The 23,725-nt window shown below is 39.1% G+C and overlaps 1 long non-coding RNA gene across 1 annotated transcript; it reads right to left on the minus strand.

Moving 5' to 3' along the window:
• Nucleotides 1–10,313: 10,313 nt before the first annotated feature.
• On the minus strand, nucleotides 10,314–21,797 carry LOC118155817. Its single transcript, XR_004746031.1, has 2 exons — nucleotides 21,732–21,797; nucleotides 10,314–10,757 (listed from the first exon to the last, which is right to left on the minus strand). It is a non-coding gene; the product is annotated as an uncharacterized LOC118155817 (long non-coding RNA).
• Nucleotides 21,798–23,725: the final 1,928 nt, after the last annotated feature.

Genomic DNA, 23,725 nt, shown 5'->3' on the forward strand with positions numbered 1-23,725 from the left:
TAAAAAAAAAAAAAAAAAAAAAAAACACATTTATATTGGGTTTTAATAACCCCTCTGAAGCATGTTGTAAATCCAGAAGACCAAAAGCGAATTGATTTTAACATACTTGCAGCAAAGGCAAGGCTTTGACTCTCCAACTATTTTTAAGCATGCACAGCTATACAAGTGCAAACACAAAGGAACTAGGTGATACAAAAATAAATGGAAATAAAAGTGTTGGACAGCTGAGGTGTATGTGACATTGCTGGTTTTCTCTCCAGGGCACCACATCAAAGTGCCCAAATCTTCCATCCTTTCTGTTTGCTAAGTAGTCTCTGGAGCAGTGAAGCCACAGATTTCTGGGGCCTACAGGTCTGTTTGTTACCATCCTTGGAAGCAGCTGCACAAATGTGGCTTCCTTTTGTACCTTGTGTCTTCTCCTCATTGCTCTGTTCCATCTGTGAACATCTGTGGACAAAAATTGCTACCTGCTACCTGCTGCAGTCATCCAAGAGATGGCCTCTAGTCTGCCTCATGAGCTGCCACTGACCCATCACTGCTGACCACAGAATGTGTGCTGCTTCTGACAGTTGGAAAAAGGAAGTAGGCTTACTGTCATGACCAAATGTAATCTGAAACTGAAAACCTCAGCCTGCAAACCGACCTAAATGCCATCAAAAAGTTCAGACAAGCATGAATTTAACTTCTTGTCGTTATACAAATTAATTTGTTTGCTTACACTGTTAAATGTGTTTCATTTTTTACTCCTTCTGTGTTGCAAGTGTTGCATGTACTTTCCTGGTTTGCCTAAATTTAGAAGTGGAAGTGAGGAATTTGGAGCGTCCCCTCTGAGCTGGCTGTGATTGTCACCACAACAACTGGGTCTCCCTCTGGATCTGGCTGCAGGCTGCAAGCCCCCTTCCTCTCCTGCATGATCCCCTCCACATGCCCTGTAATTTCACCCCACAAACTAAACTATATGTAAATGAAAATCCTGAGGTCTCCTTTCAGGTTGCAAATCAGGACAAATTTATTCTCAGAGAGTATTTAGGCATTGGAGCTGGTTGCTCAGGAAGGTGATAGAGTCAACGTCCCTGGAGGTGTTTAAGGAAAGGTTGGACGTGGTGCTTAGGGACATGGTTTAGTGGGTGATAGTGGTGGTAGGGGGATGTATGACCAAATGATCTTGAAGGTCTTTTCCAGCCTTAATTATTCTATGATTCTATAAATGCACTTTTTATTTATTCATATATGAAGCAAGAGGTGCCTTCTTCAAACTTCCTCTGAAATTGAACAGAACAATCAGAAATCCTCCATCACTTTTTCTGTAACACAATGCCTGAGGGAAAACCTTCAAGTTTCTGTTGCTCAGTAGAGGCTGAAGAAAAGCTGGGTGGAGACCAGAGTGTAGCATCTTGTAAAGCCCAAAGAAAATGGAGAACTTGGAAGGGGAACAGAAAGCCAAGCTTCAAAATATGTCAAAGGTAAAGCCTTTAATATTTACAATATTTAGGAAAAAATATATATATTTTATTTTTATTTGCCATGATGGAATAGTCCAGGAGATCAAATATATTTGTGAGTCCATTCTTTTTCATCTAATGATATTTCAGTAGTCTAAAGGCATAAGATGGGTACAACTTTAACTACCATGGCTTTAAAATTGACATTCCCCTATAAAAAGATCAAACACAGCATACTGGTGTATTTCTGTGAACATTGTTACTTCAGTGATGAAGGTTTTGCAACAACCATTAAAATAAGAAAATGGAGGGACTGACTCTATTCAGGAGACTGTAATCTTACAAAGTCTGAGTAAAACAGGAAACAGATGTAGAATGACATTGGTTTGGAAAATATTGTCTCATTAAGGATGAGCTACTCTGGCAAGTAGGGCAGATGGATCTTGTGCTCTTATATACTTAAATCTGAAGATTTAAATTCAAGCATCCCACATGCAATCCATGAAGGGGCTTTGGGGTGGATGAAATGGAAGAGCAGCAGCCTTGAGCACGCTGCTTGTTGTGGCACATCAGCAGGAGATCTCACCATTTCCAGGTGCCTTTTCATGCCATCTAAAAGGCAGATTTACCTTAACAGACACCTACATGTCTCCAAGATCTCCTCCGCAGAAAATATTACTTTCTAATTCTTCAGTCAGACCCTCCACCTGGGATCATGTGCTAAGATTCACCTGTAAAATTTAACAGGTGAAAGTCAAGGAGCCTTTCCACTGCTGAGTTAAAGAAAGTTTAAGAAAAGGAAGTTTAAAATACTTATATCATAGATATCCTCACCGGAAAAATATTTCATGTCTCTTTCAATAGTACTGGATTGGGAATGGGTCAACTCATTTGCCTGTTTTGGTTAGTAAAGGTCATCTTCTCTGTTCAAACCATGGTGTTACTGTACATCCATTCAGTGTGACTGTGACTGCAGAAGAAAATGGAAGAGAGATGAAGTAAGCAAACTAGTGGGGATACTAGAGGTCCAGACTTAAAGACAGTTTCCATAAGGGCATGATACAAGACGACTAAGAACAAAACACAGAAACCACCCTACAGGATATTCTGATGAAATGTATCTATTGTCTTTTTAGGTACTTGTCTCTTACAACAAATTTTAAGAGAATTCAGTAGAAAGTCACACCTATCTGGCATCTGGAATTTACAGTTATGGCAATTAAAGTGTGTACTTGATGAAATATATTTCTACCCTTAAGGTATATTACATTTAGCCACTAATGTGATCTCCCGCTGTTTGTTATACTTAGCTGCTGCCTTCTAGTTAAAGATATCTGTTTAAAAGATGTTTAAATGATTAACACACTTAAATTATAGATCTACTAGTGAGGAAAATTAGTCTTTGAATATTGACTGTTGTGCAAATATTTATGAAAAATAGCTGCTCTGCCATTTTTATGGTAACTTGAATTCATAATGGTAACTTGTAGCCATTTCCCCAAAGTAATGCTAGCAGATATGCATTATTTGCAAAGTGATCAGTCATTCTGGTTTCAAGGCCAGTCATCTTCAAGGCAACGTTGTATGGGGCTTTGAGCAACCTGTTTTAAAGGGAGGTGCCCCTGTCTTTGGCAGAGAGGTTGGAACTAGATGATCTTTAAAGCCTTTTCCAACACAAACAATTCTGTTTGTGTTCTACGATTCTACGATTTCAGATAACCTGCACCAGTTAATATATGCAAATTCTACTTTCTAGGAAGCACAATATGAAATTATTGAAATATTTATTGCACCCCATTCAGTTGTTTGAGGGAGAGAATCAGTTCACATCTAGCAGTCACTAAAATATTATTTCAGCAACACCACTTCTGTTTTCACTTCTGGTTTTGTGGTTCTACATGTTTAGGGAGCCCTGCTTCCAATGTGAGGTTATCAGTAGTCCATGTCAGCTGCAGGGACTGAGTCACCATCAGCCTTGTATTCAACAACTGCTCTAAGCAATGATAGATAACAGAGAAGTTAGTTGTGCTTGTGCAAAACCAGCATTGTTCATTGTTGTTTCTGCTTCCACAAGAAGAGGAACATCATGTGAAGAAAGTGCAAGGTTAAGGAAATCTGAAATACAGTGTCTGCACAGCCACCACTTACCTGTGGCAGCCTCTCTCTGCAGCTAGCTCCTGCACTGGGAGGAGACATTTACTAGTAAGGGGTCAGAATCATTTCCCTCATGCCTAAATACACTGAAAACATCAGTCTAAACAACATATCTAACCAGGCACACAAAAGTTTTATTATTTTATTTTATTTTATTTTATTTTATTATTCATTAATTGTATTATTATTATTGTTATTATTATTATTATTATTATTTTCCTTTCTGATCCTTCAACTTTGTGTCCTGGACTAGTAATTAGGCAAACATCCCCATGAAGAGAATCTTCTGGGCTTCAGCAGGTGAAAGAAAGGAGCTAGTATTGAGGAATGAGCTCTCCTGACAATGAGCAGAGCAGACATGGCTGGCCAGGGTGTAGCCATCCTGTCTGCATGCCTGTCCAGAGCAGAGACATTTGCTTGTCTGTGCTGAGAGCGCATATATTTAAGTACAACTCTGAGACTGACAGAGACCTCTGATAAGGACAAGTCATGCAGATGTTCTTGGCTTTGTAAATTTTTTTTTTCTTTTTTTTTTTTTTTTTCCCCTTCATGCCTCTCCTTCCATAGTTTTGGGCTTCTGATTGACTTTGCTAAACAGTCTGCTGATATCTAATTCATTTATTGGTAAGGAATTTAGCTGTCCAAATGAATATGCAGACCTCATAGCAATATAACCAAAGTCATACTGGTTTTCAGCAGTGGTCTTGTTTCTTGGAGTGGCTATTATAATTTCCTTCAGAAGAAGAGATTGTGCAGTAGGGATCCAAGGTAGGAGTTGGCAGCTGCTAGGATGTATCAAAGGACATACAACTATTTTCACTGCATTCTGAACTACATTTCAGACTTGGAAATGAAAATTGCATACTGCAATAAAACTCTGGAAATCACCAACCCATGATTTAACTTGTAAGTTAGTGCCATGCTAAAATGCCCTGTAGTTTCAGGAGTTCCTGTCTGGCTGACTGGGAGAGCTTCTGTTCTCTCCAAAACTTTTTTTTTTTTTTTTTTTTTTCCTATAGCTTGTGTTATGAATGTGTAGTTCTAGATTTGTGTCCTGTTTTTTTCCCTTCATTTAGTTTGCACTGTGAAAATTATATTATTTCTTACCATTTTGCAGTTTTTTCAATTATGTTTATAGGGTAACTACCCTACCCATGCTGGCATTACAAGAAAAAGTGATGAATTTCTTGCCATGCCTTCATTAAACCATTCATTAATTTCTGTATTGTATCTCTTTTCTCCTTCCTCAGTATTCCTCAAAAGCGGTTGTGTTTAGTCTCAACTGACTTCATGAGAAACTGTGAGGTTCTCATGGTGCTGTTGGGAAATTTATATTGTAGAAGCTCATTCGAGTGATTTATGTAATTAGGAAAATGTACAAGCCATGGCTCCAGGTCATGTCTGTAATGAAATCCAAATGCAGGTAATGAATTTGAATTTCAGATTAAAAGTTTTGCAAGCCATGTTAAACAATTCCAAACTTGCTTGAAAAAAAAAATGATGTTAAAATTAAAAGCAGAGGAAATTTCAGAGAGATACAGATGTTTCTACAGTTCCATACAGCTGTAGCAGTTGTCTCTATCTATCTCACCTGCCTCCATGCAGAACTTTGTCACAGGCTTTGATCAGCTGCAATTCGGGTGTTTCAGGATTGTCAGAGAGGAGTGGTGAAGCAGCAAGCAGTTGATGTGTGTGTGTGCTGTTTAAAAAATGTCATCTTGTAAACACATGTCAGAAAGTTTATACTCAGACTCAAAACCACAAGTGATTTTCCCATAAGATGAGATGAGATACAAGCATTGTGAGTAGCAATGGGCAGAGTTTACTCAGGAGTTTATAGAGTATTTTGCAGAATGAAAGAAAGAAGCAGTATTGGAAAATGAATGAAAATGAATCCCAGCTGAAATGTTTTTTCATTCATTTCTCATGCTGTTGTCTACATCCATGTGGCTTAGACCCTGGGAATTGCCTGTGCCTTTTTTTTTTTTTTTTTTTTTTTTTTTCTTTTCTTCCCATGTGAGTAATGGAATGGACTTAGTGGTTTCAGGTAAAAGTCTACTAATCTCAGAAAATTTTATTGCCACTGCTGAAATATCACCATCACAAAGGAAAGGAAAGATTACTAGTAACAGTCCCAAACTCTGCATACTACCTAATTAGAAAAAGTAATCAAAATCTAGAATTTGAATTTTGCTCTTAGCCTGTCTTTCTCAGATGGGCTCAATAAAAACTTTGCATCTAACAAATATTAAACATGGAGAAACATCAGAAAAAAAAACAAAACAAAACAAAACAAACAAAAAAACATTGAAATTTCCTTAAGTTTAACAGCAAGTTAAAATGGAATAAGATAAAAGATACAAATGGAAAGTAGAAGGATTAAAAGCAAAAAACAATGAAGGATGGCTGTTTATAAGTTTCAGGGAAGATTTTCTACTATAAAATTTTGTTGTCTGCAGAAGATGCTAGGACAGTCATGTGTCACTGGCTAAAGCAGTCTTGGTAATAGGGCATTTTAATAAAGCTAGAATCTTTTAATATTGCACCTCACTACAGATTTCCAGGCCACTAGGAACCATTAGGCTGGCCTCTTTCTGACACAAGCTGTGCCATTGACTCTTTTCTTCAGCTTGTATTCAGTTGTAGCATGTCTTTTGGGTCAAATGCAATTTTGACTGAGAAATCCCAGAAATGTAGAGTCCGTCACTTCTCTTGGTGATTTGTTCTCATTGTCAATCAGCATCAAAAAGATCTGTGTCTTACTTCCGCCTTTGATTTGCTAGGTTGTGATGCAGTTTGTTCTAAGACATTCCCAACAGGTTAAAGAAGCATTTTGAAGCTGGTATTTTGTGGGTTTTGAAAACAGTTCTTAGGCGGGATTGTTTGTTTTTCATTTTGTTTTTAAAGTGAGAATTATGCTTCTTTGAATAAACAACTCACATTTTACTAATTGAAGATATAATGCCTTAAAGTATTTGAACATAAGTAGGATATTTTATACTAATTGGCTATTGCTATTATTTTATAATCTATACTTTAAATTTACATAATATGAGCAAACCACTGGAAGACACATGCACAGCTTTGAGATTTTACCTGTAATCTGTCACTGAGAAAAAGATTCAGAAGGTGACGCATAGGTTTGGCATAATAATATAATCTAAATGCAAGGGTAACCAGCAAGTCCTTAATAGAGGATCAGCCTTAAACGAGATCAGAAGAATTTATTTCCCATTGTATAGAGCCAAAGTAAGACTGACCCTCATCCCTCAAGGCGAACAAAGTAAACAGAAAAAATCCCCATCCCTGCAGATTAACAGATTTAACAGATTTAAAGCACTGATCCCCACAGGGTTTGTACATAAGGCAGCAGGAAAGGACTGGATTTGTGGCAGAAGGTCCTGGCTCCTGCAATGAGGCAAGGCAGAGCATTTCCATTTGCTTAACCTGCTTCTGTAGGTGCATGAGGATGTAGAGGGGGAGATGGAGGAAGCTAGGGACTACTCTAGAGAACACTATGCTTAGCCAGGTAGAAAGCACAGCCCTCCAGGCAGGGGTCTCATACACTTTTGCTTCCTTCACACTCATTTAACTCCATTAAAAGTTGAAATAACAACAAGCAATGCACTGTCCAACATCATGAATCTTTTAAGTACCTCTTAACTACTGTGAACATGCCCAAGAAACTAGGCAGAAACAAGCAAGGCCCTCAACAACCCCAAACTTGTGTCAACTAAAGGAAAAAAAAAAAAAAAAAGTTGGAAAAAAAGGAAAAAAAAAAAAGGTAAACCAAAACAACAACAACAAAAAAGACCAGACACAGACTAACAGAAATGCTACATCCTTAAAGCATGTGAAAGTATGGTAGCTGGCAGTAACCATGAGGCATGTTTTGTGCTGGTGGGATTGCTTTTTCCCCACCACCTCGCCCTCCGCTCTCTTTTATTTTAAAGACAAGGTGTTTAGTTTCAAGACTATTTTTGCCACCATTATTTACAAGCAAGGTAATTACGGTGCTCCATCCCAGTTCTGGCCTTCTTTCTAATTGACAACATTTCACTCACAGAAACATTATTCATCATGTAATCAAATGATTGTCTCTTTTTCCTAGCTTGCCCTTCACTGTTGGTATCCATTTATCCTACTGACAGTATCCATACGTCTTTTTGGTTTTCCTGTAATCTGTATGCTAGGAAAGCAAGAACATTTCAGAAGGGAAAAAAAGAGAGAGGAAGGAGTCCTTTCTAAGTTGTTTCACTGCTTGTTGACCTAAGAGTAGTCATTGCCTTTGCCCCATATGGCTGGGCAGCTGTCCCTCAGTCTATCAGGAGCAGAGAGAGGCATGCAGTCTGCTGCCAGCAACATCAGTGAGGCAAAAAAATCTCTGAAGCAACAAGGTCAGTGCCCCCAGTGCTTCCCTTCACACCCCAGAGGCCAAACCTAAACAAACAGTTGTGTCTCCATCTCCCTTGTATAACCTTAACTTCAAATCCTGCCCCTGTCCCAATATATCTGGTAACAGCAATAAGTCAGCAGAATTGAGCCATAAAACTTCTCAAGGGGTTAGTGCTGAGGATCACAGCCATTTTGCTACGTGTCATCTAAAAGACAGGGGCTTGTTTCCTTTTTAGACATCCCTAGCTGAGGAATCATTTCCTGTTTAGAATACCGGATTTATTACTAACTTGCTTGCTTCTTAAGGGCTGTGGTGGTGGTGGGGTTGTACAGATGACAACTGATAACTGAATCTGTTTCTCTGGGAACTGTTGGCTAACAGTTTCAGAAGTGTTTGATGTCCCCCTTTCCCCCACTTTCTGGTTTTCTCACACTTCAGAGAAGCTGAAAAACTAGAAATTGCCAACCTTTGAAAATCAATCCACTGACAGTCTTTTTTTTTCTTTTGTTGGCCTGTGTACGTGTGTGCATGTGTAATTTTATGGTGAATCAGGTTTCAGCTGTAATTAACCCACTCAATACAATATTTTTCCGTGCTTTAGCTGCCAAATTGTGCTGCACAGACACTCTTCTCATGTCAGATTCTCATTGTATTCAGATTTCAGCATATCAGTTACTGGCCTGAGGAAAACAGAGCTAGGACATGATTGCCTTATCTGAACTGCACGCACACACAGGTAAATCTAGACTCATGCATTTGAAGAATTTCACACAGGGTCTATGCCATCAGGCTTCTAAATGAAGGGAAACGGTTGGAGTAATTCCTGGAAACTGTGAAACTGAACATCTTGCACATTACTGTGCTTGTCCAAGCAGAAATGTGTGTCCTAAGAAGTGGGGAAGAATCATAGGAAGACGCTTTATATTTATACCTGTATGAATCACTACTTATAAAGGTGCTTAGGAATGATGAGTTGTGAAGTTTAGGTGAGCTTTTTAAAATCAAAGTCATCCCTTCTTTCTACCTAAGAAGAAGAGAAGTAGAACCATGTAGTCTACAGTGATTACTCTCCTGAGAAAAATCAGGTATTCTGCATGTCAACAGCTCTACTTTCAGCCCTTTGCAGTGCACTAGTTTTGAACATGATGGAGAGCATTTCTGTTAAAGGCAAGTAGCTTTTAAGTGGCTCAATGTTTCTTCTATCGTTAATGTGATTAGTGGGCCGCAAATAACAGATTTCCTTAGCCTTCACTGTGGGGCCCGACCTAGCCTTGTTCTAGCAATGAGCCTGCTTCTGCAAAGTGATGAGTATCTTTGGTTCCCTGGTATTTACTGAAAGAGCAGGTGGTGGTCAACATCTCATAGACCTGTGCCAATGCTCGGCACTGAAATGAATGGAATGGAATTCATGAATTCACCAGCTTTAACTAAACTACATTAAAGAGAAGTATCCCTTTGTAGGTTATAATTTGGAAAAAGAAGTTCTAAATGAAAACAAATCACATTAAACTGTAATGTTGTCTTTCTTCTGAGACTGCACAGCAGATCCATGTGTATGGTATCACTCTTCTGTGAATTGAATAAAAAAGCTCAACTGCAAAACCAATATGCATTCCTCAGAGGAATGTTCTCAAAGGACAGCAAATTTGTCAGGGCAGCTGTGGATGCTATAAAGAACATGATGAATTCTTTCTTCTCATCTCTTCCAAACTTTAGTGGGACAGGTTTGTTTCAAGTACAGCAGTGACTCTGAGTCTAGAGAAAGATAAAGTTTTTATCAGAGCTGAAGTTGTTATGGGGAAGGTACATTTAAACAGCTAAACCACCAGTGACTGCTCCAGGAACAAATTTAGTCCTGAGTCATGGTCTGCACTGAACTATGGATGTGTCAAAATGCTGATTATTCTATAAGGATTGGTCCCAGTGAGAGATTTTCCTGGCAATTGTTTATGGTGAATTCATTCTCAGGAGGGAGGACTTGGCTTTTTTCGCTTTTGAACCCACTGTTCCTATGAACACCAGGAAAGAAAGGAGGTGATACTGGAGAGAGTGGTCAATGGATTCCAGAAGTGCTTTTTTAGGTAGTGAAGGCTTTGTGAAGGTTTTAAAATATTGCTGAAACCAAACTTGTAAGTCTTTAAGAAAGATTTGTAACTTTTTTCATCTCTCTCCTCTGAAATGAGAGTTTCAGGAAGCACACATCATGTAAACAACCTAAATGTTTGAGGAAAGTGAAGGGAAGGGAAGGGAAGGGAAGGGAAGGGAAGGGAAGGGAAGGGAAGCGAAGTCAAAAATTTATCTCAAACCCTGAAAACACTTGTACTACTACATAATTTTACAATATCAAATGAAGTGAACATGCAAAAAGGGAGCACACAGATATCTAATGCACTTTATTAAGCAAAAATGGAAAATTGCGAGTGATGTTTTTTTCTGTTGTGACATGTAAGTATGGTGACTTCTGAAACATTATTTGTAGGAAATAGGTGATAAAAAGTCTTCAGAAAAACAGTTTTTGATTGAATTAAAACACATTATTTTTGCAAAGTGTGCTTTGTCTGAAATGATCTCTCTGCTATTGTCATAAGCACACACCTCTTATTCTCAGCACTTCAAGGGATGAGAAAGAAAAAAACAAATCTTTTCTATTTTTGCATTGTCTTTATCTCTTTCTTTAGAACAAACTTTAAATCTGTCTTCTTCTGTCATCCAGGTCAGCACTTGTACGTCAAAGGATTCGGCCCTAGGCAACATATTTCAAAAATCTGGAAAACAGAAAAAGATCTACTTAATACAACTGAAACAGAAGAAGTGAATAAAATTATTTACTTAGGAAACTAACATTTTGCTGTGCCAACTGCAAAAACAGCTTTTACCAATCAGTCAATGTATCACTTTTTTTCTTTCATTTTATTTTCTTTTGCTTCTATTTTACTCTGCATTTCTTTCATCCTTAAGAGAAAGAATCTAATTTCTCATTAATTTAATGAAGAAATTAATTTCATCCTAAAATGAAATTCCAAGCAATTTTTCAATTAAATTCATGAACTGTGGTCAATAAACAGGCTATGTGTTAGGTTTAAAGACAATAATAAGCACTTCATTTCATGCAGTTGTTATCAAAACTTGAATAGTCTGGGAATGTAGAGGTTTAATTTCTCAGCAAACTACTGTAACACAGAAACAAGCCTGTGCTCATCAGTGAAATATTAGTCGGCAATTGGCTTGCGGATTGTTAGTCTGTAAAATAAGCAAACCATTAATCAACCTCTCCAAAGCACTAATGCTGAATCAGCTGAAGAGTTCAAACAAAGCAGCAGTCCTGCATGGGAATATTTAAAAATGATTTAGCTGGTGGCAGCTGCTGCAAAGTGCCAGCTGTTGGACAGAGATCTGGACATCTTTCCAAAGACAAATGCCTTTTAATAGATGTGTATATATAAAAAGTTAAAGGTGACAAATTCACACAGGCTAGACAATGATCTTGAAGAGTATGTCCTGATGTCTCCTGCTAGCAGTGAGAACATCTGCAGCGATACTTTCTCATATGTCTCCTTTTAAGCAAAGTGAGCCTGTGTGAGTGCTGGGCTGCAATTTATAGCAGTTTCTTCAACACTCAGAGGGCAAAGAGCTTGGGTGACTTCAGGGAAATACCCTGTTGAAGCCAGATCTAAGTGATATGGAGAAATTAAAGAAAAAGGAAAACTGGATGCAAGGGGAATGCTGATGGATAGTGAAGGTGGCTATCCAGGTTTCTCTGGTCAAACTAGTACATGTAGCATGCAAGAGGGGGTTCATCAGTCACTGGCATATTATATAGGCTCAGGCGCCATCTCAGAGGTTGGTCTTGGCCCAAAAACTCCAGCTCAGGGCTTGTTCAGATGTGTGTTCCCATACCAAAAGGCACAGTGAGTTCAAGGAGCTGTATCCCCATGTTGTATGCAGCCTTATCCATACAGGAAAGAATCACTGGGGTTTAACAGAAGATTATAAACTTGGAGACATCTCTTCTTATGGTTGAATCTGCAGAGCATTAACCAAGAATAAGGATAAGTTTTACAGGATCATCTGGGAAAACAGAATGTTTCTCATTTCTGGTAGGGCCTGAGGGACTCCTCCAGAGTTTTGGAGACTTTACAAATGAGAGTGTAAAGCAAATGGGTAAGGATGTGTCCTTTGTTTCGTTTGTGGCAACCTCTGAGATAAAAATCAGAACCAGTGTGTACACACGTAGCAGTAATACACAAAGAAATCAAAATAGGAGCTCTTGTTTCAGAATTTCCTGTTTGGAAAACATAATGTTATTACAGCATAGCTGTGCTTATAAGAGGGCTGCAATAAAATTTAAAAATTAGTTCAATCTTTCTTCATTCTATGTGTATACATACATAAATGAGCAAAGTAATGGGAAGTTGTTCACCCTGAAAACATTTTGTCTTCTATTCAGATCTTGGACATGAGGATTGAGTAACATGCCTGTTGGGATTTTTCCAAATCTGCACATAAGCTGAGATTTTGCACTTCTTTTTTAAGATGCATTGTTTTACAATGGAGATGCTGGTCATCCAAAATTAAACTTGATAGAAGAGCATGTGAAACCTCATCTTCACTGACATTCTTCAGCAAGAACTTTGCTCAATCTGTTGCTGCATTTGGAAGAGAGAGATTTTACCCAGTCTGCTCTAACACATCAGCTATTTCACTCCATTCAGCTGATGCTAGAGTTGTTATGAATTTTTAAAACAGAGCTGGCATCAAAAGTAAGTGAAGCATGCCATGTGCTTGAGTCATAGCCATGTGTGAAAGGTGGCTTTAGCCACCAGTGGTAGTTATTCCCTGTGAAAACTGGAAACCCGGAGAAAGTGGTGAATCAAATATTCTTCACATTTTATTGGGAAGGTAAGAGTTAACACGGATTCTTGGCAACACATGGAAAATAAGTTTAAACTGTGCTACTTTGAAAAGTGCTTACATTTTAGTGCATTGTCAGTTATTTCTTAATTTCTTGGCCCAAAATTACCATTATTGTTTCTTGTCATAAGAGCACCACAGTATAAGTGAAGCTGCCTTGGTTTTTACCGGCTAGTGTCTGAAGCCTCATATGCTCACCAGCAACTTTGGCTAATGTAGAAGTGGTAAAGAAACCCACATGCAAAAGACATTACTGATGTATCAAGAAATAAAACAAAGTTCATATTTAAGAACAGGTCATGTAGTAGGTAGCTTAATGTTTTTATGGTCCATACGTTTGATTAAAAATCCCTGTATATGTACCAGCTGCCTGCCAGGGAGGCCAGCGCCCAAGGAGGGGTTGGGATGTGCTGTGTACCAGTTTGAGAGGCAGGCCTGGGGCTGGGTGGTGCTCAGTCCCACAGAAGGTCAGGGAGCATCCACCTTGGCACCTGGAGGCATGGCCAAGAGTGTCCTGGGGTTTGTATGGCCAGAGTCCCAACACATAAGCTTTGTGGTCCAAGCTGCAGTAACAGTGTTAGTCCTGTCTGCAGACTCTTGCCTAGAGTCTTGGTGGTTTTATCACCAGCATAAAGCTACAGCTCAAGCTGATCTTGGTTATGCATTCCTGTGCTTCCAGTCTTTGTTGTAAAGCAGAACAGTTGAAGCATTCAAAATTACATTCCTATGGACCCACAGATTTACAGTCTCTCATGGGTTAATCCTGTGCTTTATTTAATTTTAAGTTATTTAGAAATTCAGATGCTAAGCAGATGTGCTTGTAAAAAAAAAATATATCAGCAATTTCCTATGAGAGCTGAGAAACTCACACAACAAACATAATCTTCTTGAAGAGTAACTGAAAGACCATTTTTGTACTATGTGCTATACTTGTCTCAGTATGACATGTACTGTGACCTGTGTCATGAAAACAGAGTCAGGCTGCTGTCAGAAGTCCATGTGAAGAACAGGAAGAAGTTGAAAGTGCTAAAGCAAAACCAACCTTATGGAGAACTTTTGAGGTGAAACTTGCATTGATCTTCAGCACGGTTCATGTAGTCTTTCCGTGGGAGCAAACTGTCCCCTAGACTTTTTCTTGTGTTGTAAGTCTGTGAGACAAATCAGCTGCCTAACCACCCATCAGCTCCACATGCTCATCTGCCTCTGCAGTTCCCACCCCCAGCTATGGGGAGAGCACAGAGCAAGGAGCACCAACGCCAGGTCTTCCCGCCCCTCCACCCACGGTGCCTTTGGGGAGAGATGAGAAAATAGTCACATGTTTTTGTAGTGAGGCTTTTACCCACAACGCTTGCCCGCAGCCACCTCTGAGAGGTTATTTGATCACCTCATGGCTTTCTGGGGCTGCTCATAATTTCAAGTTCCTGCTCAAGAACACATATCAAGCAAGCACTAAGTACACTGTGCGTACTTTGGGATTTCAGTAGGCCGGTCTCCTTAAAGACATAGTTCTCCTATCTTCACAATGAGTAGGTCACTCTGCGAGTACCTAAGTTTATCCACAGGAATGGTGGGAATGTGAATGCCAGAACCGCACAACAGAAAGCAATACAACTGCTGATTATTGTGGGAAATTCTGATTTTATATGCCACCTAGAAATCCAGTCATTTTCACTTAATCAGTCTATGCAAGTATCTGGACTGTTCTCAAAAGCATGAGATTGCAGGATTAAGTTACTTATTTTGAAATTTCATAGTCCTAAGCACAGTAAGGCTAGGCTAAGGAAAATGCTTCTGGCATCAGTTTACCTTAATTGTAGTTTCAAATTGTAATCATCATACCATATGACTGGACTAAAAGTCAAAATCATTTCTCAGAAGTGCAAACAGGAAGATTTATAATTAGCCAAACATTTGGTCATCTTCATTTTTTAAGTTAAGTATCCTGGTTTATCAGTTGGAAATTTACAGTATTTCCCAATTATTTTTTCATGTCATTATGAGCAATAAGCTCAGTGAATCATTTCTATCAGAAATATGAACTGATCACATTGCGATGTGTGGTACACTGGGAGAATCTGACTTGGTTCATGCATTCCGTCATACCAAAATGTTCATTTTTCTTCATGCCACATCCTAGCCCAGAGCAGCTAAAGCTGCATGTGGTTTTCCTTGAATTACAAATTTATTAATAAATAAAATGTCACTGATTTCTCTAGATGCCTGATCATAGATGTGTTACTTAAAGAAGCCAACGTCTATCTATCACACTACTTGTCAGAGCAGAATGTGAAAGCAGACGAAGAAGAGAGAGACATGCTCTTCTCTAAACCTGTTGACCTTCAGATAACCTCTCTTTGACAAAAGAGGTTTTGCAGTTTGTGTTACTTCTGCTGCTGACAATAAATTAAGCTCCCAAAGAGATCTTGTCTAAACCTCTACATCCTTTGTCTGGTAAGATTATTTGCTATTACTCCTTTGCACACAAAGAGACTCTGAAGAGACACAGCACAGGTATTTTTTTTTTAAAAAAAAAAAAAAGAAAAAAAAAAGAAAAAAAGAGCAAGAGAGAACCCAAGACACACCATGCAGAACTTTAAAAATGTCTCTCATTAATGGAGCAGAAAACAAGTTTCCAAAGATAGAAAAATCATTGCTTTTCCTTGGAAGATTAGTCAGTACAGTTACATTTCCAAACTAAACAGATTACATTTTGCTGCATGATAAAATACATTTAGAAAACACTGTGTCAAGTACCACAGTACCATAGCTCTGAGCTCAGAGGGATTCTCATCTGTGGTACTCAGCAGTGCAGAATTAATGCTGGACTGCTGCATTTCTCTTCTGCTTCTACTTGACAGAGCCAGCTAAGGCTTTCTGGTCTAACCTTTGGCTTCTCACAGCTATTGTCTACCTCTCTGATCCCGCCTTCTGCCAGAGTGTTCAGAGAGACAGCCCAACAAATTACTGTGACATTTCCGGAACAGCAGGAAAGGTACAGGTTACTGAAGCCTATTAACAACATTTGAGGGGAAGATCTTTAGAAATATGGGGAAAGAACTGAGGAAGTAGCAAATTGCCTTCTTTTACTGATAAATCTGTAAACACTTTTTCTCTCTTTTTTTTTTTCTTGGAAATTGTTGGAGCTTGGCTGCTTGGTTCAGCTCATGTCTAAAGAGAGTTCATCTCACCTTGTTCTTTGTATCCACTCCAAGGGCAAAATCCACAGAGGGCAATGACAAAACCCTCACCAGTTTCAACTGTCCTACCAAGTAAACGCACAGTTGGCCTTCAGGGCAGAGAGATGGACCAGGAACTTTTATCTTAAAAACTTTTGAAAAATAAACCTTTCCATTGCTTGACTCTTGTTTCCAGTCTTAAAAATTAACATTTCTGCTGATGGTAGACTTATGGAAAATGTTTCAGAGATCTAATAGAGAGGTCAAACGGTAATACCACACCTTTAAAACCACATTCAATTACAGCTTTACATGTATACGTGCAACTTTATTAAAATAATTAAAAAAAAAAAAAAAAAAAAGAGCTTAAGAGCTTCAAAAAGAACCAAGAAAAAATGTTATTATTATAATAATTATTATTATTATTAAATTTAAGGTGGTCAAAGTAGACAGTAAAATGTCAAATTCAAAAAATCAAATTGTCAGGAAATTTTTTGTTTGTGGTTGTAAATTAATTTTCTCACTTACGGGTACATTTCTGACCTAATGAAATAGCAGTATATTTTGCTGTTAAATATTTGTTGTACATTCGGTATATCATATAAATGAGGTCCTTTTCTTCACATTTTTTTCCCAGAATGTCTTCTTTCCCAATATTCATCCTTTTCTTCCTTCTTATTTTATCTTCTCCTCTGTTTTTAATTTCTAATCAGCCTTCCACCCCTCTCTTGAAGCAGTAGCTTTCTCTCAGCACTTTTCTCTGTACTGTGTAATTGCTTCATTCATTTAATTTTTTCTGTTTCTAGTCCTTCAGTTTGCAACTGCTATTTTCTACCTCCATTAGCCTTGATCTTCTTTGTTCTCGTTCTCTAACCTTACTTTTTTTTTTTTTTTTTTTTTTTTTAATCCCCTCCCAACTTTTCTGTAGTCAGGATATGAAAAATAAGCATTACAGGCCCACTTATAGGACTAGAGGTCTTGGAAAATTGTATTAAAACCTCGCTTCATGTTCCTACCCATTATCATTGCCAGAAGTCTTGAAAGTACTGCTGTAATTTGTGTAACAGTTTTAATGTATGCAAATGGTTTAACTGATGTAACTATCACTGCCTGAACTTGTGGAGATTTTGACATATTAGTCCACAAGATTTTCTTTTGTCTTGTACTCCCCTATTTCCCTGCAGGAAGAAAAGGAGAAATAATACCATTTTTTAATAATAGGCATATGGAGAACTTCTGCTTTTAAATTATTCTGGCTGTAAGAGAGGTAAACGTACACTGTCTGGGTGTATATAGAGGCTAGCCTATTGTGCCTGATGCCATGGTTGCCTTACTTCTGTCCGTCTTCATTCCCTGCAGATCACATGCACACAGGCTCTTCTTGACCATGGTTTCTCTAAGGCCCCTGTCACAGAGACACACAGACACATGCCAGCTCTTGGGAGATGACCATACTTTATACCACTGATGAGATCTAGGAGATGGGTAGAAAATTCAGATAAGCAGAAGGTGGTCACAGATAGTTTTTGATGTAGAATCATGGAATCATTTATGTTGGAAAAAACCTCTAAGATCATCAAGTCCAACCATTAACCTAGCACTGCCAAGACTACCTCTAAACCATGTCCCTAAGCACCACATCTACACATCTTCTGAATACTTCCAGGGATGGTGACTCAACCACTCCCCTGGGCAGCCTGTTCCATTGCCTCACAACCCTTTCTGTGAAGAATTTTTTCCTACTATCCAACGTAAATCTTCCCTGGTGCAACTTGAGGCCTTTTCATTCTTATTGCTTGGGAGACGAGACCAATCTCCACCTCGCTACAACCTATAAGGTAGTTGCAGAGAGCAATAAAGATGCTCTCCTGAGCATCTTTTTCTCCAGTCTAAAAAACCTCATTCCAACTTGATCTCCAGACCCTTCACTGGCTTCATTACCATTCTTTGGACACACTCCAGCACCTCGATGTCCTTCTTGTAGTGAAGGCCCCAGAAGTGTATACAATATTCAAGGTGTGCATCACCAGAGCTGAGTACAGGGGGACAATCATTTCCCTAGTCCTGTGTAAGTGCAAGAGAAGCACTTAAACCCCTGTAAGTTTTAACATATGTCAACTTGGCATAGCTAAAACCAGATATTTACTAGCAGATATTTACTAGGCAGATATTCTAGGAAGAAGGTGGTGCTCCATTATAACTTTTGCCATTTATCAGTTTTGTAGGGTCAGCATTTCTGCATCACATTTTCTTAGCCTTTAGCAGATGTAGCATTTCAGGCTACATTCATACACCCATCTCATGAGTTTGAGAAAAGAAGAAAAGGAGCAGCAACACCAGCTCTTTGGAGGTGACAAGCTGTGGTAGGATGGAAGATAGGTTTGGCTAGCAAACTGGCACTTAACCACAGCTGGCAGAAGCAGGACCACTGGGGACCTTATTTTGTGTGTCACTGCCATAGCTCATGGGGGAGACAACTGCTGTTTGTGACAATCATTTGTATTTTTACAATTTACTTTATTGTGATGAATTAGTTTGTTAACAGAATCATTTTTTTTCCTATATATAGACTTGGCTAGTTGCACTCTCTGTACTGAAAGCAGTGTGGTGACATGTCAGTGAGGATACTTCATCATGATGTAATTAGTACACATACCAACCCTTCAGACCAGCAGCCAGCTGTGGCTCATTAGGATTTTGGCTGCAGGCTGCCTTTCATTTATGAGCAATGTTCTCCCCTTCATATCTGATCAGCACATCCTCATGAAAATAAACCTCAGCAGCATATCCAAGGCATAACTTCTGGTGTTCTTGGAAGAGCCAGCAACACCAGCCAAATGTCCTGGTATGGGTGCACAGACCTTGTCACCTACAGTTGTGAGCCTCAGAGCCACCGCCCAAAAAAGAAACTTTCCACTGATGCAGTTGTGCTGCTGTGAGAATCCCTGGGCCATATCTACCACAGTTATTTCCTCGTGAGGTGCTAGATGGAGCTGAGCATTGATCTTTTTGTCCTAATGCCTTTTCCATGCCAATAGCAGTTCTGATATGGGGGACTAGCAAAGCATGTGTCCTGCTCCCTGTCCACCCCTGCTAAGTGTGACTGGCAGAGAGACCACGTGCAGTTCACAGTGACCCCTCACTGTGGCCACCTTGCAGAAGCCCCCAGCAAAGAGCAGGACAAAGGGTACAGTGAAGGACAGCCCCCTGGTTGCACTCACTGTGAAGTCTGGGTCCAAGCACAGTTGCACTGGTGATACCTACCTCCAGGATTCAAGTAGCAAACTGGACATCCCTGGGTAGCTTTTCTGTACATCTTGCTCAGGCCTCACTTCTTCAGGCAGTGGGACCCCTGAGAAGGGTGTGGACCAAGCATGGAGCTGCTTCTGCACAGGGAGAAAATGAGACAATCTTATACTGAGGGGTGCTGGTAGGTGTGTGCGGGGATATTATTGAACATATTAAATACCCATGTCCCCTCTCAGACCATTATGTTGGGAAGTCATTTTTCCTGTAAGGGTTGCTGTGCCTCTAGGGCATCCTTTATTTTTTTTTTTTTTTTTTTTTTTTCTATCCTGTAGTTGAACTTAAGGCCTTCTCCCTTCAGTAGAAAGCCCTTTGCTGCTGTCAGAGAGAAAATGATTCATGTGTTAAAGACACCCTTCCCCTCAGACAGCAAGTTCCACAGCACTGATAAATGTTCTGGCGGTCGCTCAGCAGTAGGCACGGCTGCCACGGTCATCCCAGCCCTGCAGCGCGGGGGCAATGGCAGCCACAGGTGGGGAGGCACAAAACTGTGCTTCTCCCCAAAGCGCTCCAGCTGCAGGACTGCCCCTGCCTGCTGTGGGATCCATGTGCGAGGGGATTTCCTGCGTGACTGCCGCTGTGTGAGCATGCTGGAGCTTTTTGGAGAGGATTGATTTTTGTTGGAATTCCTCCAGCTGAGCTCAGTAATTGAGATGTTCCTTAAGCTGTGGTGGGGCACACTATAGAGTATCATTAGGATTATTCTTGTGTCGGAAATATAGGAAATTGAGCTGTTTAGGCAAACAGCCAGTATAAACAAATATTGGTGTATGCTGCAGATAAAGCCAGGCAATCAAGCTGCTTCCTTCTAGGGAAATAACAAAAATACGTATGAAAGTACCCTTACCCCTTTAACGGACTTTTAAAAATTATTCCCTCAAGCCACATATGGGTGACTTTAAATGCATTATTAACATCTTTAAACCATGTTTGGTTTCTTGGTACAGGAAGTAATAACAGTAAAGCAAACTCTTTAATAAAACTGGCACATGAGCATAAGCAATGGTAATGTCACAATATAACATTCAACAGCACTATTAATATTAATGAAGCAATGAAGCAATAGTTGTTAATAAGTACTTTAAGATGTGGCAACAGCTCATTTCTAATTAGCCAGGGCTTCTGCTAAAAAAAAAAAAAAAAAAAAAAAGTCATTAAAAGGAGATACTACAAAGTTCCCCAGGGTACACAAGGCACAGTGTGCCAGATGTCTCAGTTGAATAGTGTCTTGGTAAAAGGATAAGGACATAAAAGAAATTCCTGCTCTGTGTGAGAAAGTGTAAAAGAAAATGTGTGAGGGATTGCCTGGGAAGTGAATTCTGGACTGTTACGCATAGCTGCATAGTGCTACTGCTGGTCCATTGGAACATGAACAAGGAACCAGAGGAAAACATTTTATTGTGGGTCCAGCATGGTGTTGTGCAGCTAGCTTCTCTGATCATGACACAAGTTGAGTGAGAAGTTCTTCTTTCTGGCTCTGCCCTCCTTAAGTCATAAGCCATCCATCAGTTCATGACCACAGCTAATAAACTGGCTGCAAAGCAGGCAAAGTGAGATGAAAATCAGGCTTATGGAATCAAGAGACTGCTATGTCCTCCTTGACATTTCTGAACGCTCGGGCTATGACCTTTGGCAGAGCACCCTGGGTCCTGTGCTGGGCTTGTTTCACAGGCTTGCTGTGCTGTCGCTGTATTTGTTCCTGCGTAGACAACTGCAACAACACAAAAACATGTTTCTTTTCATTACACTATATAGAGATATATCACTTGCTGTGTTGTTTTTTTTTTTTTTTCAGAGCTGCATGTCAGAAGCTTAGGAAAACTATGATCTGTGGGAACATGACCTAAAAATGCAGCAGAGGCATTGAGAACAACACCTCAACAGGAGGATGCAGGGTGGCTGGCACTATGCTCCCTCACCCACACACGGGACAACGTGGAGCGCTGCCTCCCTGGGCATCAACAGCCACTAAGCCCAGCATGCCTGGCTCTCGGAGGGGCACAACCTGGTGGGATGTACCTCCTCCCCAGCACTGCCCCAGGACCAGAGTCAAGACAGCATATATGAATGGTTTCTGCCAGGGCTAGAAGGCCACAGACAATTCCAATCCAGATCTTTCCAAGTCAAGAAATGGCATGGGTTGTCTTACTCTAATTACTTCCATTGACAGTTTTCTGCAGTGGCCACAAAATGCAAAATTCAAGCTGATTAAAATCTAATTAATATAATTTCACACAATAACAGTATTTTAAAGCAGTGAGATTTGAGAATAATTCCACTGAGCTGTCAGCAAGTTACAAGTCTGCTGTAAGCAGAAAATGTCACAGACAAAATTGAAGTTTTTACTGGTCAGGGTAATTGCTCCACAATTCAAGGGCTGCAGAAGGGTTTCAGCAAATTCAAACTCTTTCTCTTTTGTGAAGAAAAGCAGAAAGTAATTTTTTTATTATTTTTATTTTTATTTTTTTTTAAAAAAAGAATCTAATGGCACAGTGAAATTCTGTATGGCTTTTGAATCAATGAGAATTATTACTAACAAGTTGGAAGGAACGTTGGACTTGTTCTGTTTCCAAAGTTTTTGGATACTGTTCTATATTACTGTTAAGTTTTATGTGTTGAGATGAAAGAATATTTATTCTTATTGTTTTCAACTGTAATGGAAACTGGGCCTGGAAAAATCATGTCAATAAATCAAAACATCACACAGTATTTACATATAAAATCTCTATTTCTTCCATAACCATCTGAAAAGTTCAGCAGAACTTTTTTTTTTTTTTTTTTTTTTTTTTTTTTGTAGCTGGCCCTGCATGTTAGAAGATCAAAAAGATCTGATAAAATGCAGATGCAGGCAATTTTGTTTTAATCCAGACCACATGACCCACTAGCAGACAGCACATAACCATTTGGAAATGTATGATTTGTAAGCAGCTTTAGAGACAACGTATACCAGATTGCACTATATGTTTGGCCATTTTCCTCTTGGTAAATGATACAGTTCTGAACTCATCCTCTCTACTTAAACTGAGAATTACAGTGTACATTTGTATAGTCTCAGTGGCTAGTGCATCTTTAGACAAAAAAGGCTAGAATTCGTAAATTGTTCATTTTGTATTCTTCCTTCAGTAGAAATTTGTTCCAACCCTGTATTTCATAAAATGTCTTTAAAAAGTTTTAGTTTTTACATAATGCAAGTAAAAAGACAATTAACAAATATTAAAGAAAAAAATGTTAAAACAGGAAATTATATTTCAAGATAAGAAATAAAAGCATCATTTTTTTTCTACACTCAGGTGGACATTGCAGAACTGCTGTCAGCAATAATTCCACAATGCTGGGAAATGTCATGAATGTTGCCACTTGGATACTTGGATTAATTTTATTTTTATTTTTTTCCCAATCCAAGATCATTCAGTTTTTGTTGTTCATTTGTTTGTTTCTTTTACACTTTTTATATTATTATTATTATTTTTTTCCCTTTAAAGAAAGTTTGAGCCAAATTTTCAGAAGCAGCCTTTGTACATGAAGTTTTTAAAGATGACCTATGATGTCTGGAAACATCATTACAGGAATTTACTCCCTCTGTGTATACGTTCTTATACATGAATGAACTGTTGGGAGGCCATATACCTTATGGTTAGCAATTGGCTTACAGGTTGTAACACAAGGCTTTGATTTCTTTGCTGATTAAATTGACAAGTAGCCTCCATTAGGCTAAATGAGAGCAGGATACTCTTCAGAAGCAGTGCTAGATCATTTCAAGGAAGGTAGATTTTTATAATGTATCTTTCTGTTCCTTCTCACTGATGATGCAAGAATGCAAGAAAAATAAAAAAGTTTTAATTTAATTGTGGGAAAAACAAACAAATAAACTAGATCTCATGTGCATACGAGCAAGTGGTAAGAGCTTTATTTTGGCCACCAGACAAAGGGGTCCATAGAGCTGACATATAAATATGAAAGAAAATGAAGTGAAAGGGGAAAGTCTTTATAGAATCATGGAATTAGAACGGCTCAGGTTGGAAGGCCATTCAGTTCTAACTCCCCTGCCATAGACAGGGACACCTCCCACTAAATCAGGTAGCCAAGGGCCTTGTCCAACCTGGTCTTAAACACCTCCAGGGATGGAGCATCCACAACCTCTCCGGACAACCTGTGCTGGTGCCTCACCAGCCTCTGAGTGGAAAATTTCCTCCTACGCTCTAATCTAAATCTCCCATCTTTTGGTTTAAAACCATTCCCCCTTGTCTTATCATTATCCAGCTGAGCAAAAAGCTGCTCTCCATCTCTTTTATAAGTCCCCTTTAACTGATGAAAAGCTGCAATAAGAGCTTTCTCTTCTT

This window comes from Oxyura jamaicensis, chromosome Z (genome assembly GCF_011077185.1).
Source record: "Oxyura jamaicensis isolate SHBP4307 breed ruddy duck chromosome Z, BPBGC_Ojam_1.0, whole genome shotgun sequence".
Classification (NCBI taxonomy): Eukaryota; Metazoa; Chordata; class Aves; order Anseriformes; family Anatidae; genus Oxyura; species Oxyura jamaicensis.